The sequence below is a fragment of the Culex quinquefasciatus genome, chromosome 2 (genome assembly GCF_015732765.1).
Source record: "Culex quinquefasciatus strain JHB chromosome 2, VPISU_Cqui_1.0_pri_paternal, whole genome shotgun sequence".
In the NCBI taxonomy this organism is placed as follows: Eukaryota; Metazoa; Arthropoda; class Insecta; order Diptera; family Culicidae; genus Culex; species Culex quinquefasciatus.
In genome coordinates this window covers 56,473,220-56,493,589 of record NC_051862.1, presented here as the reverse complement: position 1 = coordinate 56,493,589, position 20,370 = coordinate 56,473,220, and the positions used below count along the sequence as shown (strand labels likewise).

At 33.9% G+C, this 20,370-nt stretch overlaps 1 protein-coding gene across 2 annotated transcripts in view; it reads right to left on the bottom strand.

Annotated features, from left to right (window-relative positions):
• Positions 1-20,370, bottom strand: part of LOC6052069 (solute carrier family 12 member 4) — a 567,840-nt gene that overhangs the window by 425,529 nt on the left and 121,941 nt on the right. The gene's annotated exons all lie outside the window — the stretch shown is intronic.

Sequence of the window (20,370 nt, the reverse complement as noted above, 5' to 3'; positions counted from 1 at the left end):
AAAACGTTAAACGTTAGAGTTGGTAAAAATGGATCTTTTCATCCGAAATCGTCTAATGACTCTTCAAGATCAACTCGGATCGCTTTGGCTTCTAGGACAAAATTTAACAGCGTTAAATTTCACATCAGAATTTCGCACTTGACAAAATTTCCGTGCTTTTGACACTACTTTCAGGTTTATTTTTAATTTTGCCTTTCTACATACATTTTTTGAAAAGTAACATTCAGCAGCGACCACTCAACTTATCAGAGTTGGCTCAATATTGGTTCAAAAATGCCATGGATGATTAATTTTGCATTTTGAATTGATTCAGGGGGTGTCAATCAGAATTATCCCAAAATTACTTATTTTTCTTGTCACTCTAATGGTGTCTCTAGTTCTTTATAACAAAAATTACCCAAAACTTTCTGCGTATTTAAATAAATTTGATCACATAATTGAAAAAATAATTGCAAAGGTTGACATAAAATTTCCATAAAATCAGAGAATAAAAGGTGCTGGTACATGACAAAGAATATTTCAAAAAGCATTTAAAATATATTCTATTCTGTTGAATTTTAATAATTTTATTTGGGATTTCCAATTTGTGGCCACCTCTTTCGAAATTCCGACATCCAGGTCCCAGCACCAAAAAGAACCTAACAAAACAAAATTTGAAAATAGTAGTTTATGCAACAAGTTGAAAAAAGTGGATTTTTTCAGCACGAGTCGTACATTTATCAAACGAGATTCACCGAGTTGGATAAATACGAAGAGAGCTGATAAAATCAAGTTTTGCAACGAGTTCCATACAACATTTTTGGCAATTCCAAAAAACACACTGAGTGAAATTTTATGTCAAATTATCATGCATTTTGTCAATAAATCGTTTAAATCAAAAAAATGTTGAAAAGTGTTACTTTTCGAAACAAGTGCTGAAAAGTTCAACTTTTCAGCATCCATTTGAGTGCTGAAAAGTAGAACTTTTCAGCATTTATTTTGAAAAGTGTTGCTATTCGATTCTGTTATTTTTGGTACAGAAAAGACGGAATTGCAAAAAAAAAATTTCGAAATTATAATTTTGTTGACCCCTTGAATTTATAAAGTTTGAAGTAGTATTAGATGTTTTTTTTAAGTGACGATTTTTAAGGCGATGCTAATACGATTATTTTTATCATAATTTGCGCGTAGGATCCTTGAAGAAGATATGTTATCTTGAAAAAAAAAATGCATAAATGCTTTACAATTCAAGTTTAAATTTGAAATATTTTTTTTCTCAAATAAATTGTCAAGTTTTGCTGTAGCCATGATTTTTTTTGTTTCGATACAAGTGCTGAAAAAAATACCCGTTTCAGTGCTTAAAAGTAGAACTTTTCAGCACTGGTTTTGAAAGGTATTAATTTTCCATTCTATTATTTTTGGTAGAGAAAAGTAGGGCGTTTGTCGCTCGAGATTGTCAGGAAAAGTAAGGAGTTTTATGACTAATTTGCAAAAAATATTTTCATAAATTTATGCATATTTTAGATTTTTTGCAGCATTTTTTTTGAATTCTGTGTAGTCAAAATCTTAACAAAATTTTACGTTGTATATTGCAAATTATGAAAATTTGAGTATTTTCAAAAAAATACGGTATTATTTAAAAAAAATTAATTTAATACATAAGTAAAACTATAAATATAACGAGAATCAAAAAAATCATAGCATATCGTTTGACACGTATAGTGCAAATAATAGAAACCAGAGTATTTAAAATGGAAATTGTGCAAAAAATTCCGAAATTTTCACTAAAAACTGTAACTAGTGAAAATCTATTTCTAATATTTTTTTCATATAAAAACCATAAGGGCTTTTCAGAAGATAACTGATAACTGATAAACACGGTATTTAGCGAAACTTTAATAATTTTTCACTTAAAAACTCTTATGATATCCATGGGTCTCGTGGCGCAGGGGTAGCGGCTTCGGCTGCCGATCCCGATGATGCTATGAGACGCGGGTTCGATTCCCGCCTTATCCACTGAGCTTCTATCGGATGGTGAAGTAAAACGTCGGTCCCGGTTTCTCCTGTCTCGTCAGAGGCGCTGGAGCAGAAATCCCATGTTAGAGGAAGGCCATGCCCCGGGGGGCGTAGTGCCAATAGTTTCGTTTTTCGATATCCATATTACATATTGCAAACCATACAAAAAAAAATTAGGTATTTTATGGAAAGACAAGCTTATTTTTTGTACCATTTTCACCGTATTCAGCAAAAACAGATCAAAATTGAGTAATTTTTAAATTTGATTTTAATTTGTATGTTAAAATTTAAAAAATATCTGTACGATGATCAGTTTAATAGTAAATATTTTGGTTTATTTACAAAGCATTTTTTTTTGCTTTTTTTTAATCCGGCTGAATTTTTTTTGGTGCTTTCGATATGCCTAAAGAAGTCATTTTGCATCAATAGTTTGTCATTATAATTTTCCATACAAATTTTGCAGCTGTCCATACAAAAATGATGTATGAAAATTCAAAAATCTGTATCTTTTGAAGGATTTTTTATCGATTCGGCGTCTTTGGCAAAGTTGTAGCTATGGATAAGAACTACACTGAAAAAACATGATACACGGTAAAATGTTATTGGTGGTTTTAATTTAACTTTTTGTCACTAAAACTAATTTTTCAAAAAACACAATTTTTATTTTTATTTTTCGATTTTCTGATATGTTTCAGGGGACATGAAATGCCAACTTTTCAGAAATTTTCAGAACGGGCAAAAAATCTTTGACCGATTTATGAATTTTTGAACCACTAATGATTAAAAAAATATCGAAATATTGGTCACAAAAGTTTTTCAACTTCATTTTTCGATGTAAAATCAAATTTGCAATCAAAAAGTACTTTAAAGAAATTTTGATGAAGTGCACCTTTTTCAAGTTAGAGCCATTTTTGGGTAACTTTTTTGAAAATAGTCGCAGTTATTCACTTTTTAAAATTAGTGGCCATGTTTGCCCACTTTTGAAACAATATTTTTGAAATGCTGAGAAAATTCTCTATGTCTTGCTTTTAAGAACTTTGTTGATACGACCCTTAGTTGCTGAGATATTACTATTATACAGATTTAAAAACAGGAAAAATGATGTTTTCTAAGTCTTACCCAAACAACCATGTTGATATCTCGGCAACTGATGGTCCGATTTTCAATGTTTAAATATGAAACATTCGTGAAATTTTCCGATCTTTTTTAAAAGAATATTTTCAAAAAATTTAAATCAAGATTAACATTTCAAAAAGGCGTAATATTAAACTTTCGGCCCTTTTGAAATGTTAGACTTGATTTGAAAATTTTGAAAATTTTGTTTTCGAAAAGATCGTAAAATTTCACGAATGTTCATATTTTAATATTGTTAATCAAACCATTAGTTGCCGATATATCGACATTAGAAAAAAATGGTTGTTTGGGTGAAACATAGAAAACATCAACTTTTCCTGTCTTTTAATCATTGCATTGCAATATCTCAGCAACTAAGGGTCGTATCAACAAAGTTCTGAAATGCAAAATATAGAAAATTTTCTCAGCTTTTCAAAAATATTTTTTTCAGAGGTTTGCAAACATGGGCACTAATAAAAAAAATAACTGTAATTTCACTAGAGTACTTTTTGATTGATAATTTAATTTACATCGAAAAATGAAGTTGAGAAACTTTTGCGACCAATATTTATATTTTTTTTTAAATCAGTACTGATTCAGAAAAAAATAGTGTTTTTTGCACATCAAGTTTAAGTGACAAAAAGTGAATTAAAAATCACAACAAAAAAATTATCATGTTTAAAAAAATACGAAAAATACAAAAATTATTATTAAAGAAAAATGACCGATTTTGTAGAAAATTGCTTTTTTACGAATCTATATTTGAAAAAAAATCTTTCAAATAGAACACAATATCAAAACAGCACAAAACCAAAAAACAGGTGAATTTAAAAAAAAAATGGTCAACCTGAAAGATCATGAATTTGTTCTCCATCATGTTAAAAAGTAGGCAAATAAACAAATCCTGCAGAATGATTCCTTCAATCTTAAGAATTATACAGTTCATCATGTTAAAGGTGATATTTATAACTAACAAGTTCTCAGAGAACTGCTCACCAAAAAATCACATTTTCACTTTTTCTCAATAAATCTTTTCTTGCTTCAGCCTCCCACTCGTCAAGAGAACCTTCGGAGTTATCTTCCGTTGCTCATTTTGGAATCCTCTGGATTTTAGTTCCTTTTTCAACACTTCCTGACTGTAGATTCCCGGATTCCTTGTGTGCATCCAAAGTAAAACATTCACATTTCCTTTCGTTTTTTTCCCTTTTTTTGCTCAACGAACACCACCAACTTTGTTAATCCTTGTGTTATCCAGCTGACCACCGTCGAGGTCGCCAGATGTCTCCAGCAGCTGCTTCAAGCTGGAACACTGCTCTTCTGGCGTGAGTTTTTACTCACTACCTTGATCCCGTTCAAATTGTCGCACACTTCTTTTCATCTCATGCCCACACCCACACAGTACGGCACACACACATACACAATTGTGGGAAATAACCACTACACTTGAGAACTATGTGCTGAGGGTTTTTTTGTCAACCTGCAAAAATAAAATTGAAACAATTTTTTGTTCCTTCTGGTCTGCGGAAACCGAAAACCTGGTAGGTACCCGTTTTCGGAGAGATATAGTCCAACGATTTTGTCCTGTGCGAAGCTTCAAAGGATTCTGACCACTGAACTCTCGGCGCTACGGCAGGGAAAATAAGAAACTTAGTGCGAGTCTCTGTGTAGATAGAGCGGAAGTGGAATTTAATTATGATGGTAGATTGAGAACCGCTTTACGGCGAAAGGGGACACATCCCGGGCGAACAAGTTTGAAATTGAAAAAGTTTCACAAATGCCTGACTTTAGTGTTGTTGTTGTTGGTGGGGTAAAGCGTTGATTGTTAGTACTTAGAAGGGTTTTGTATGATTTAAAAGAAGTGAAATAGATGAAATAATTGCATGCTTTATGCCAAATGAATTCTTTTATTTCGCTTCGCAAATTTATAATAAAAACTAACTTAATCCACCTATGTGGTTGGAGCCTTCCTCACTTATTACCAGCAATGGCTGATATGATGGAATTGTACAAAAATTTCATCTCTTTTTTAGATCCGGAGTAAAAAAGTACATCAATATCACTTAAGTGTACATATCACAAGACAGGGTTGCCAGATCTCCAATGTTTTGAACTCGTTGGAAAGGTTTTTTCATAATCTAACCAACGATGGGTCGGATGGTGGACATACATACATCTAAGCAGGGCTGCGGAGTCGGGTCATATTTCAAGCGACTCCGACTCCAACTCCGACTCCGGTTCCGGCTTTCAGTTTCTAGTTTTTCAAGTTTTAGACGTTATTGAAACAGAAATAAAAAATGCCTGTTTTGAAGGCATTTTCAGAAGAACATTTTGGTAAGTAAATTTGGATTTATTTACTTAACCTCAAATTTTCATTAAATTGATTAAAAGCAAATATATTAAATTGTTATTTTTTTTAATGATCATTAAAAGAAAGCTGGCCTTAATGATTGATTTAACAAATAAATTCAATTTGCTCACTTTTAAGTTGACATTTATAAGAAGCAAATTGACTATCATAGTCACCTTGTATTTTTAAATAACAATTTCAAACGAAACTATTTTTTAAAGCTCCAATGAAATTTTTAAGACGTACATGGACATCACGCCAAGGCTGAAAAAGTTTATTATTACAAATCAATGTATCTAAAAAAATCTTCGTGGTAAGGACGCTTAAGGGGTCCTTTTCAAATATTTGTGCCCTAGAAAATATTTTACCACGGAATTTTGGATTTTTTGAATTTATATTTTTTATATATATTCAAAAAAAGGCGCGCGATACTTCGTGCATCTTCACCTAAAATAAAGCTTTATGAATGGTCGTGTGCCTCCATGAAAATATATAAAAAAAACTTAAAATTAGATAAAAAACAAAAATCCACAGCATAAATATTTTCAAGGTCACAGATATTTTTTTATCTTGAAATTCTGTCCTATCCTGAAATCTTGAGATTTGTTCAACGATAATTTGCAACAATATCAATATAGTTTGTCTAAAGATCAACATTCTCAGATACTTTTAATTTTTTTTTACAAAGTTATAAACAAAATGCGCATGTTGAGTTCCAATTGTAGATTGTTATAATCGTTGAATATTTGTTGGAAGAGTTATCCTGCCAGTGACTTTTTTTTGTTTTGATATCCATAAATAGTAATTATTATTTATATTTTTTGATGTACCTCGTAACTTTTTTCCTGAACATTGATTTACCTAAAACCACCAAGATATTCACTATCGGGGTATAATATGACTGTGTGTGTGTACTTTTTTCAGAAAGAACTAGATTAAATTTGGTCAAATTTGAGTTTAAAGGGTACATAAATATTGGCAAAAAGATGCAGTCAAAAATCAATTTAATATTTCTGACTACAAAACTAATATTGTTTTTTTAGTTATGATGATACTACATACTTGGGTAAGAGCTGATTAACAGGTTATCATTTAGTGATCTCTAAAAAAATAAAAATGGCAACGCAGCACATGCAACTTGTAGAAAAAATTAAAAATATAAGAAGTTTTGCTAATTAATCTGTTTTATAGCAAATACTAAAAAATAAAAAAAATAACATAATTTTAGTTGAATTTAAGATAACTTCGACTCCAACTCCAACTCCGGGTAATCAGAAATGTTTGGCTCCGACTCCGACTCCGACTCCAGCTAATAAAATTTAGCCGACTCGTGGGTCTCGTGGCGCAGGGGTAGCGGCTTCGGCTGCCGATCCCGATGATGCTATGAGACGCGGGTTCGATTCCCGCCTTATCCACTGAGCTTCTATCGGATGGTGAAGTAAAACGTCGGTCCCGGTTTCTCCTGTCTCGTCAGAGGCGCTGGAGCAGAAATCCCACGTTAGAGGAAGGCCATGCCCCGGGGGGCGTAGTGCCAATAGTTTCGTTTCGTTTCGTTTCGACTCCGGCTCCGACTCCGACTCCAGCTGTTCGAGTTTTTACGACTCCGACTCCAGGCTTCCCAAAAAGACCCGACTCCACCGACTCCGGCTCCGACTCCGACTCCACAGCCCTGCATCTAAGTGAGATCCAGCTTCAAAAAAGTACATAAATGTCACTTAAGTGGCAGATCTCAAATGTTTTGAACTCGTTGGAAAGGTCTTTTGATAACCTAACCAACGATGGGTTGGAAGATGAACTCGGACATAGTTTACATACATTTAAGTGAGATCCGGATATATGTGAAAACACATTTTTATACATAACTTTTGAACTGCTTATCAAAACTGCAATCTGCATACAACTCGATCTATGGAACCCTAAACCAAATCGAATGCAATAGGTTCGGGTCAAATCGGTTCAGCCAGTGCCGAGAAACATGAGCTAGTTTGTTGGTCACATACATACATACATACATACACACATACAATTACACACAGACATTTGTTCAGTTTTCGATTCTGAGTCGATATGTATACATGAAGGTGGGTCTGCGACGTTTTTATTCAAAGTTCATTTTTAGAGCAGGATTATAGCCTTACCTCAGTGAGGAATGCACAATACAGAAAATAACATATTATAACACTCTACAACCCAAACTCTAGGAGGGCTTCGATCTAAAATTCACCAAAAAACAAATTTTCAACCAAATTTTTGGTCTTTAAAAATCGTTGGAGAGAGGAACTCTTAAATTAAAATTAATGTCAGGGTTCGAAGTTTTACTTGTTTTATTTCAATTTTCCAAAGCTTTTATAAAATTGGGTAATTCTCCGCCAACTCACGCAGCAGTTGCCCCGACCCCTCTTCGATTTGCGTGAAACTTTGTCCCAAGGGGTAACTTTTGTCCCTGATTACGAATCCGAGGTCTGTTTTTTGATATCTCGTGACGGAGGGGCGGTACGACCCCTTCCATTTTTGAACATGCGAAAAAAGAGGTGTTTTTGAATAATTTGCAGCCTGAAACGGTGATATCCCGGGCAGACGGTAATAATAAAATTAATGATATTTCAATAACAAATCCTGTTAAAATAACAAAAAGTGTTATTATTTTATCCTGAAGTTCAACTTAAAGAAGAAAAAATAATAACAGTTTCAGATAAAATAACAAAATTTGGTATTGAAGTGATATTATATTGAAAATGTTTAATAACACGTTAATAAGAGGAAATGTTATACATTTCAAAAACTCTCGTAATAACAAAATTTGTTATTCGTTCGGTATACTGACTTAGAAATAAAATTCCCGAGCAGACGGAAATAACGTGGGAATAACATTTTTTGTTATTTGAAAATACTAGGCCAATAACATTTTATGTTATTTATAACAAGATTTGTTATTCGCCGTTATGATTTTTTTGTTATTGGATTGTTATTGTAATAACAGACTAATGACATTTTGCGTTATTCTTCAAACAAATCTTTGTTATTCTTTTTTGTTATTTTAACAACTAATCCAATCATCCCAATAACAGTTGGAGTTATTCTACCATAACAAAAAATGTTATTCCCAAGTTGTTTTGACTATCAACCAATATCAAACCAATAACAAATTTTGTTATGATAACATAAACTGTTATTAGGCTCTTATGCAAAAATGGATTTTGCAAGAATATTCCATAACATTTTTTGTTATTTTAACAGTATTTGTTATTGAAATGGCATGAATTTTGTTATTACCGTCTGCCCGGGTTACCATAAATCGCACAAATGGATAAGTTTCTAAGTGTCCATAACACAATCTGTTATTATTTTTTCTTTTGCTAACTATGTTTAGATCTTTGGGATAATTTTGACCAATTTCGTCGGGGTCATTATTTTGGCCATGAAATGGGGTACTTAACCTAAAATTATTTGAAAAAGTTGAAATTTTGAAAGTTGATTTTTTTTTAATTATTTGATATACCCCCTAAAGGACTTTGTTTAAAATGGTTAGAACTATGGGATAATTTTGACCAATTTCGTCGGGGTCATTATTTTGGCCATGAAATGGGGTCCTTAAGCTTAAATTATTCTAAAAAGTTTAAATTTTGAAAGTTGATTTTTTTAATTATTTGATATACTCCCTAAGGGATTATACTAAAATTGGCTAGAACTATGAATTAATTTTGACCAATTTCATCGGGGTCATTTATTTCACCATGAAATGGGGGGTTTCAAGCTAAAATTAATCCGCTAAAATTAACTTTTGAGAGTTCATTTTTTTTTAAATTTTGTTATATTCCCTAACGGAATTGATTTATTTATTGAGAATTTTTGAAGTGTGAATAACAAAAACTGTTATTAATTTCACAGAGCCAGGAAGTCGGAGCTGACGTTGAAGTTCGAGCTGAAGTGAGACCTCGGAGACTGCATCGGATTCAGCAAATTTTCAGCAACTTTTACTTGGAGTCGGAATCTGTGAAGTCGGGTATTTTTGGAGAGCTGAAGTCGTCGTTGGCGTCATATCCTGCATCCAGAGTCGGAGTTGTCTTCAAAGTATGGATTCAAAGTCGCTTGGAGGTACCCGACTCTGCAGCCCTGACCAGTACAGAGGAGTTATGGCAACTGCAGGTTTATTTGCAAATTACAAATAAACCAAAACAATAACTTTTTTTGTTATGGAGACATACCAGTTCAATAACATTTTTTGTTATTATGCTGCTCGACCTCTCCGCACAGAATAACAAATCTTGTTATTCCTTCTGTGTTATTGGTTTGTTATTGCAATAACAACATAATAACAGTTTAAGTTATTCTTCGAACAAATCTTTGTTATTAAATTTTGTTATTTTAACAACTAATCCGATCATCCCAATAACATATTTCGATCTTCTCACAATATCAAAAACTGACCTTCCCAAGTTATTTCCGTCTGCTCGGGATGAGATAGAAATTTGGTGTCCAAGGGACTTTTATGTAAAATTAGACGCCCAATTTGATGGCGTACTCAGAATTCCGAAAAAACGTATTTTTCATCGAAAAAATCTAAAAAAGTTTTAAAAATTCTCCCATTTTCCGTTACTTGACTGTAAAAATTTCTGGAACATTTTAAGGGAAATTTAATGTACTTTACGAATCTACATTGTCCCAGAAGGGTCAATTTTTCACTTAGAACAAAATTTTCCATTTTAAAATTTCGTGTTTTTTCTAACATTGCAGGGTTATTTTTTAGAGTGTAACAATGTTTTACAAAGTTGTAGAGCAAACAATTACAAAAAATTTGATATATAGACATAAGGGGTTTGCTTATAAACATCACGAGTTATCGCGATTTTACGAAAAAAAGTTTTGAAAAAGTTGGTCGTCATCGATCATGGCCGTTCATATCGTCACCCGCGACAGACACGGACGACGAAACAAAGAGAAACGCAAAAAGTAACATTTTCAAAACTATTTTTCATCACGATGTTGTTTTTTTTTATATTAATGTTCTGAAGATTCATCATTGAAGCGCGTTTGTGTGCAAATGCCAATAAACAGTTTTTATATTCACAACGCCTCCGGCTAACCTTGCCTCACTACACTAATCGATGCTGGTAATGACAATATCGCTGCAAGAAAGAAAGGTCGTTACCAAAGTGTCAGCCTGTCAGCGGCCTGCTCGCAGGATATTAGTTTTCTTTCGTTTTTTTTTGCCCACGCGATGTTTGCAATCCATTGGACATGCCTTTTCCGCCCCTCCCGGTCTGTTCTCGGTCACTACAGCTACAAAGTCAGAAACAACGGCGGTTTTTAAAAATAACCTTACTTTGCTGCGCTGACTCCTGGACGGATGACCTACCAGATATCTAGGTTAGGCTAAACTCCCGTTGGTAGGTTGTAGAAAGACCAGGGACGGGCCCCAATCGAAGGTCGGAAAGCGGGGCAAGGCGATATCAATTTTCAAGACTAATTGACTTATTTAATTATTCACGGTTCCTTGCCCTATTCGCGAACCGCAACCTGGCCCTGGCAGCACCACATGCTGGCTGGCTGACTCTGTTGACTGCCTGCCGGTTGTTGTGGGTGGTGGGTGTGCGATGGTAAAAGTGTGCCAAGTTTGCGGCTTTCGGGCAAGGTATTGGTATTTACTACAGCTTAAGGTTTTGCGGGTACGCGGTTTGTACGATGCATCCATAATTTACCACGGTGACTTGGGAAAGTTGTTTTGAATAGTAAAATCGATTTGTGTCAGTGGAATAAACCCATCGCTACATGGTAATAACGTGCCCTTTTTGGACAGATGTTGATTAATGTTGTAGAAACTCGGTCCAACCAGCTACAAACCATCCCCAACTCATTTAATTATCCTTAAATTTCATCAGTGCTAGTAAAATAAACTGCACCAACTGCTCTCTTCCCTCTGGCACGCAAATCCACTCGAAATTGCATCCTTGGTGGAAGCATTTCAAATTGAATCACTTCCGCACGACAACATCAGCTCGTTCCTGTTCTCCGTTTGTTCGTTTGTAAACACATTCCTGAACCGGCGGCAGAGCAGCAGCAGTGAAGAGACTCGAGGTTAGTTCCAGGAACGCCCACCCCGGCTGCCAAGCCATCCATAGAGAAGAAAGCTTCTTCCTTTAAGACGGTGTGGTGTCGTATGCACCCAAACGATGCAAACCAGCTATGGCGGGCATTTTTGCTGGGGGTTTTCCCCAACGTGTTTTCGCGACTCGTTTGCAGAATTTCCCAGCAACGTGGCAAAATATGCATCGCTGAATTTGGTGACACGATTTTCCTGCATAGCTGGGGACGAGAACGACTTTTTGGTAACGACGGTGTCAACGTTTGAAAAGGGGCTAAAGAAAATGTTGGAGTTTTCTTTGGTTGTGGGAGGACTCTATTTTCCACAGAATCACAGTTGAAAAAAAATAAGAAAAGTTTGAATTTTCATCGTATTCCTGTGAATTGATCTAATATTTTGAATCATTGTCATCTTATTATCGAAAAAATATGTTATTTTTTAAATCTTTTTTTTGCTGTGTAATTTAGTTTTCACATTCAGTCAAGGAAAGGTCACAGCGCAGTTTCTTAAGCGTATGAAATGTAAATTTTATGTAAATCTGAACGCCGTGCAACGGGCGATTCTTCAAATGGGACAAGATACAGGAAATACCAAGACTAATGCGTGAAACGTGTTTCCTCCCGAAGTGTTTTCTGCGTCGTTAAAATGCATGGAAATGCATTCTGATTTCATGGGAAGCGAGTCTTCGAATTTGTACCCATTTGTCTGATATTATACCTTGAATTGTGATTTGGGGAAAACATTTTTGACTAAGAACTATTTAATTTTAAAATATGAAATCATAAAAAAAACAAAATTATAAATATATGGAACAGGACAAAGGCGTCATCCAAAAAGTACGTCACGGAAAATCGTATTTTTTGGCAAGAAAATTGATTTTGCAGAAATATTTTAGAAGCCTGATTACTTCATATTCGATCTCTTGTATTTTGGCATTTTAGCTTTTGTCCATTTGACCATATCGTCGCCGTCGTCCTAACTTTTCGTATGTGCATTTTGGGCCAAATAATGTTAAGAACGCCATTTTGTGCAGCTCACAATGTCTCACCTTTTGACATTCACAGATCCCCAAAATTCGATATTCCATAACAGCTCAAAAAACTCCGTGCATTCTTGTTACTTTTCATATGAAAGATTTTTTTCAATCTTGTCGTGCTATCTTGACACACCCTGAAAATTGATATAATGCGATAATTGGCCAAAGGGATTTCAGATCAGCACACGTTTGACACAAGTACGAGCTCAACTACCGTACACAAGTATAACTCGGGACTCCGGCAACCAAATTCAACCAATTTTCGGGGCAATGCACAGAATGGTCAATCAAACAAAACGTGTTTGTTATTGTTTACATTGCGCGTTCTCGTTTTTGTTTATTCAAGGTCAAACATTAAAACGCGTTTTTTTCTCGGAACGTCAAACAGTGACGTACGACAAGATAGCACGACTGCGTCGATATGTCTTCGACCTTTTGTCGCACATCCATAGAAAAAACCATGCAAAGTTCCAAAAAGAATAAAATTAAATAATTAAAAGTTCAATTTTCCATATCATGACAAATCCCACGATTTTTTTTAAAAGTGTCGAACAAAGCTTTAAAAACTATTTTTGCATTGTTTTATGAAACATACGATTCTTTAAAGATATTTTTCATATTTTTAAGTTTCTTTAAACAAGATATCTTACTTACCATTATAAATCGAGTTGCAAATAATTTAAAAACATCATTTTTGAAAGCTTACATTTTTTTACAATTTTTTGCATGATTTAAAATAAGGAATATTATTAAAAATTCGTAGTAAAAATGCCTACTTGTACTGTTGTATTGATATGAATCTCCATCAATAGTTAATTTTGAATGCCTGCATATTAAATAAGCATATTAAATTTATCATCAAAAACTTTGTAACGATAATTATTGTTATAGTTATCGTTATTCCGATGATTCAATCGACGATAACGAACGAAAATTTATATTTAAAACAATTCTAAAATTGACTAAAACCAACCAAATTATGTTGAATTTTCAATCTTCCTCTTAGCATTTTTTGTAATAATATGTCAAGATTCAAAATTAAAAAAATCACAGAATACCGTCTTTTTCAAGTACTCAAATTTTTGTAGTTTGCAATAGAGGTATCAAACGATTCGAAATTTTACATGCATTTTCACTGTTTTAGAGATTTTTGAATGAAATAATCAAACTTTTACAAAATGCCGTTTTTTCTCGAAAATACTCAAATTATTATAATTTGCAATATGGGTGTCAATCGATTTGAAATATTGAATGTATTTTAACTGTTTTAGAGTTTTTTTGATGAAACACTAAAATTTTCACAAAATGCCGTAAATGCTATTATTGCCAGATCTAAAATTTTTGAGAGTTTTTTTTTATTCTTTCAAACATGACCTTCTTCAGATAAATAGTCTGACTTCTTATAAAACAACTTGATTGTCGATATATTTTTGTGAGATTTTTAATTTTTTGCATACCTTTTTAATTATTTTCTTTGTAATTCCTTATATTTTTCAAATATTGCAATATATTGTGTTTGTATGTTTTTTGATTCGAAATATTGGCATCAGAACAAATGTATTCCCGACTTGCCCTTGTTGGCGTTAATTATTTAAATTAAGATAGACTTAAATGAAGATTTAATGCTATTTAAAACTTCTGATTGAAGTCCAGATTATCATCAGTTATTAGTAATCAACTGATTTTATGATTAAAAGCTTTAAAAACATAACCAATGTTTTGAAAAAATGGATTTTTTTCCCCGTTATTCAAAAATATTTTTCTCGTTTCCCAGGAAATTTAAAACTCCAGAAAATTGGACGCCTTATACCAACACTAAATTATGTTCACAATTCTCAGCAACAGGGTCAATCAAAGCTGCTTCCTGACCTCAAACACCACCCACACCCACCAACATTGGCATCGTGGCATTCCATCAACTCTGGCATAAACACTCTCCCCGAGCATGGGCAAATAACAAGGGAAATGTGTTTTAATACCTTTCTCTGGTATCAATACCAAATTTTGGTTTTCCTGGATCCTTTAAACTTTGTCTTAACCCTCTAACGCCCATGGTTACTCCAGAGCACCACTAAATTTTGTCTTCAAAATGAAATTTCCCTGCAACCATGCAATTTTTCAACCTGGTTCAACCTGCATTAGTTTGTATAGAATGTTAACGTATAACCATTAAAATTTCATCCAATTTGGTTGATCTAGTTACGAGTAATGTAGAAAAACGTAAAAAATCTCGATTTTTCTCTGGGCGGGAAGGGGTTAAGGATTATGCCAGAACAAAATTTGTTATCATACCAATTTAAGGTATTGTTTTAATATTGCAAGATTGCAGAATTTGTCAATGGTCGGACACCACATTTTGGTATTCTTTTAGCATTTCAGTATTTTATCAAATTCCTCTGAAACTATGAGGAAATTATTACAAATTTTGACAAAATAATTACTTTTGCGCTAAAATGCGAATGCTTTCATTGAAAACGGAAATTTAAAACTTGAGAAAATTTTGACCAATTTTGACCAAATAATTAACTCATTTTGCGCTAAAATGACTTGAAACCCAAAAATGTTAAAGCAAATTTTCAGTTTTTTTGATATGCTCACAAAGATTTTTTTTTAGATCGTTGAATTTTTCTCTAAGTCGGGATAACCAATTACTTTTTACCGAAGCCGCTAACCACCGCGCCACGAGGCCCAAGGGGTACCAGCAGATTAAATATAACGAAAAAGGTTACACGCAATATTGCCGCAAATACTGATTTATCTGTGTTTTACAGATTTTTGAGGTGATTTGGTCATACAGAATCTGTATTTACGAAAAAATAGATTTTATGAAAAACATACAGATACACAGATTTTCCACGAATTTGAATCAAAATTAAATGGTTTTAATTTTTTCAAATATTTTTTGTAAGTGGCAGAATGAACCCAGACTTAAAATTTCAATTTGTATGGTATTTAAACGGACGGTGAAAAATATTTAAAAATACAGAAATCGTGTTAAATGATGTTTTTGAAGCATTATCAAAACAAAAAGCAAATAACTTTCTGTCTCATATTTTATTTTTGATTATTCAAACTTCGCTGATTTTAAAATAACAAGAAACCATTGAATAATGATCAAAAGAAAGAGATTATAAATCTCAGCAAAAATAAAATAATAAATATTCTGTTAAACTTTGCCACTAAATCATCTACACAGTTCCCAGCAACAGGGTCAATCAAAGCTGCTTCCTGACCTCAAACCCCACCCACACCTATCAACTCAGGCATAAACACCCTCGCTCCAAAGCCAATTTTATGAACCTCTCTGGCACGCCATAATTGCAGCCGCTTTTTCGAAAAATCATGCTTATAGAAAGCATATTTTCGTTCGTTCGCTCGTTTTTGCCTCAGAAAACAGGCAATTCCTCGACAGCGGGCTGAGCCAGCAGTTGCAGCAACACCCACCACTCTTCAACTCAGCCCCACTCAAGATGCATTTGTTAGGGGGAGGCTTTTCACGGAAACTGTATGGTGGTGTGATTTGATTTCTTTATGATTATTGTTTTTATATTTTTTTTTTATCTAAGTGGCTTTTTTTGTAAATTTTGTTTTTGTGTTATCGTATTTTATAACAGGTTTTCTCCTCTCTACAGTAATCTCTAATCGTGTATTAATCTAGAGCTAGAACAACAAGCCATTCTCCTTCCCGCCTCAGGAAAGCGTTTGTGTGGGGGCCCCCTCTTTCTGGCAGCAATGCTGATGGTTTCATCCAAAAGCCCCGGGGCCATACCGGTTCGGGGGCGGAAATAAATATTCAACAGGAAACTCGAACCGGTAATAAAGCTAATGAAATAGTTTAGAGTGGCATAACATAACCTCCTTCCTCAGCTGTTTCCTCCCCCCCTCCCACATCTCGTCGGAGTTTGACGTTGACGAAAGCTTGAAAGCTCGTGCCGATTTGCGCGGGACTTGTGACGGACGGACGGGCCGTCGACAAGGTCGACCTGCCACCATCTCCGGAATTGGAAGGATGTGTGTTATTCGCATCAGAAAGGGAAATCGTTTATCGATTCGTGGTGCTTTTTTTTTGTTGATACGACGAGAATGAAATTTTAGGTTGCTCTTTTGAGGGGAAAATTTTACAACCTCTGCATCTTTCCATGCGGATTGGATGTAACAGAGTCAAATATTTATACTCGACTTGACTATCAAAAAACCAAGCGCTTCCTGTGTGTTTCTTCCCTTTCAAGAAAGGATTCAAAACTGTTATCAAAATGAACGAAAATGTTTGCTTTTCCAATCTGACTTCCTTCCTGTGTGTCTCAGGAGAATACTTTACATGATTAAAAATAGATCCTCGCATAGTTGAGTTACCCCTAAAAAAGCAAACGTTTCCCTGTTGAGGGAGTTTCGGTGGATTTCAGAGAAATATGATACCGAAACGGGCTAAAAATAAGTGGAGTTTCTTGGAAAAACTTTCGAATCACTAGAAAAAGCGGCCATCCAACCATTCGATTAGACGAATCGACATTTCAGCGATGAGACTGGCTTCCGGGAAATAGATATAATTTCCTCGAAGTTAATGGGCGAGCTTCTTGGTTCCGAAAATCAAACCCAGCAAAGTGGAAACGGAAGATTCTTCTCAAATTTAATTATGCTGGAAAAGTTTGCGTAATTACTTTCCAGAGTGGAGGGTCGCCGTGATTACAGATTTAAAATGAATAAGGCTGAAATAACAGGAATGAGCATTGATATATTTTTTCTTGTTTTATCAGTGGAACAAATATTTGAAGTAATGTTCTGTTCTGTCTAAATTGAAGTAATGTTCTGTTCTGTGATGATTTTCATAGATTAAATCTTTAAGGATGCCTCTAAAATTCAAAGAGCTTAATTTTTTTTAAATCAGGTTTGAAACTAACGCTTTTACAAAATTATACAAAAAATTAAATGTACAAATCGTATAAGTACGATTTGTACATTTAATTTTTTGACATATTTTTCAATGTTAGGAATTCAGTACGAATTCATCATATTTCGACCTTTTTAATTATTTTTTTTTTTCATTTGGTTTAAATTTTTTTGGGTCATGCCTATGACCAAAGTTGCCACTGTAACTGATTTTCCTTTCATAGATTTCTACAATTTTTCCAGCTGTTACAAAAATGGTACGCAAATTTGAGAAAATCGGTATTTCTAGAAGGAACTTTTTGATCAATTTTGGATCTTCTGCAAATTTGTAGGTATTGTTGAGAATAACTCAGATTAACGTGAAGACTTCCATCATAGTCATGATTTTTCGTTCAAAGATATAAATTTTGCGTCGCTTTCAATATTTTGACAAAATTCCTTCAACAAGTTGTTTAGAATAGTGCCTTACACATGCTGATTCCTTTTGGTAACGATTATGCCATTCCTTGTAAAGTTATGGAAACCGTCATTAATTAATGATTGCCAACTAGGACGTCAATGACTGTGCCACAAAATTATATAAATTTTGAAGCACATTTGATTTAGATCAAAAATTCATTCAGTGGCTTCAAGAAGGCAACAACCGGCACATGCTGATTCCTTTTGGTGCTGAAATTCGTAAAATTGAATTTAATACAGAATATTTTATAGTGATGATCAATTTTCTTCGAAAACGATCTACGGCTTCACCTTAAAAAGATATAAGAAAAATGTTGATTTTTGAACTATGGGGTAACATACATGTATATCGGCAAAAAAGTCAGAGGTTAGTATGAGCACACAGTTAATTTGTTTCGAATTCTGTTTTCAGGGCATTAAAATATACATTTCCACCTACCAACAACACAAATTTTAAGATATTTGTTTGCAGAATTGCCGCGATATAGCAATTTCAAGTTAGCAATTAAAAAAAAAACGGGTGCAACGATATCTCTACACTGTCTCGACCAAATCGGCTCAAAATTGTGGTAAAGACTCGTAGAACCGATGCACACGGACATGACGAAACCAGATTCAAAAAAAAAAAAATAGAAAAAAGATAAAAATATAGTTGTATTTTTTATATCATTAAACCATTAGTTTTCGATTTATGTATTTTTTTAAAAAGCAAATTTTAAAAATTGAGGTTGGTCATGCGGAATCGGTTTAACGAGTCTTTAGCTTTACCTAAATTTGGAACCGATTTGGTCAAGACAGTTTTGAGATATCGTGGAATCCGTAAATCAACTCGGGGTTTAGAGAAAAACGCCAACAAAGTTTGACAGCCCGCATTGCGCATTTCAGAATTTTGAGCTTAAATCGTCTCTTACTCAGTTTAATCATGACCTATCTTTATTGAACTTTCAGGAGTGATTGAAAATCATCTTTTGAGGGGATTTTACAAATATTCTGTACTATAAAATTTAGTGATTTTCTTCAAAAAACCAAAAATAATATATTTTTTAAATTCTTGGTTTTACTAATGGGTAATTCTCCGCCAACTCACACAGCAGTTGCCCCGACCCTTCTTTGATTTGCGTGAAACTTTGTCCTAAGGGGTCACTTTTGTCCCTGATCACGAATCCGAGGTCCGTTTTTTGATATCTCGTGACGGAGAAGCAGTACGACCCCTTCCATTTTTGAACATGCAAAAAAAGAGGTGTTTTTCAATAATTTGCAGCCTGAAACGGTGATGAGAATTTTGGTGTTCAAAAGACTTTTATGTAAAATTAGACGCCCGATTTGATGACGTACTCAGAATTCCGAAAAAAAACGTATTTTTTATCGAAAAAAACACTAAAAAAGTTTTAAAAATTCTCCCATTTTCCGTTACTCGATTGTAAAAAATTTTGGAACATGATATTTATGGGAAATTTAATGTACTTTTCGAATCTTTATTGACCCAGAAGAGTCATTTTTTCATTTAGAACAAAATTTTTCATTTTAAAATTTCGTGTTTTTTCTAACTTTGCAGGTTTCTTTTTTAGAGTGTTACAATGTTCTACAAAGTTGTAGAGCAGACAATAAAAAAAATTTTGATATATAGACATAAAGGGTTTGCTTATAAACATCATGAGTTATCGCGATTTTACGAAAAAAAAGTTTTGAAAAAGTTACTTTTTGCGTTTCCTTTTGTTTCGTCGTCCGTGTCTGTCGCGGGTGACCATGAACGGCTATGATCTACGACGACCAACTTTTTCAAAACTTTTTTTTCGTAAAATCGCGATAACACATGATGTTTATAAGCAAACCCCTTATGTCTACATATCAAAATTTTTGTTGTTGTCTGCTCTACAACTTTGTAGAACATTGTTACACTCTAAAAAATAACCCTGCAAAGTTAGAAAAAACATGAAATTTTAAAATGAAAAAAAATGTTTTAAATGAAAAAATGACCCTTCTGGGTCAATGTATATTCGAAAAGTACATTAAATTTCCCATAAAATGACATGTTCCAAAATTTTTTACAGTCGAGTAACGGAAAATGGGAGAATTTTTAAAACTTTTTTAGTGTTCTTTTCGATGAAAAATACCCTTTTCGGAATTCTGAGTACGCCATCAAATCGGGCGTCTGATTTTACATAAAAGTCTCTTTGACACCAAATTTCTATCTCATCACCGTTTCAGGCTGCAAATCATTGAAAAACACCTCTTTTTTCGCATGTTCAAAATTGGAAGGGGTCGTACTGCCCCTCCGTCACGAGATATCAAAAAACGGACCTCGGATTCGTGATCAGGGACAAAAGTGACCCCTTAGGACAAAGTTTCACGCAAATCGAAGAGGGGTCGGGGCAACTTTTCCCGATTTCGTGTGAGTTGGTAGAGAATTACCCAATACTTTAAACTTAAAGATACATTAAAAAAATTAGG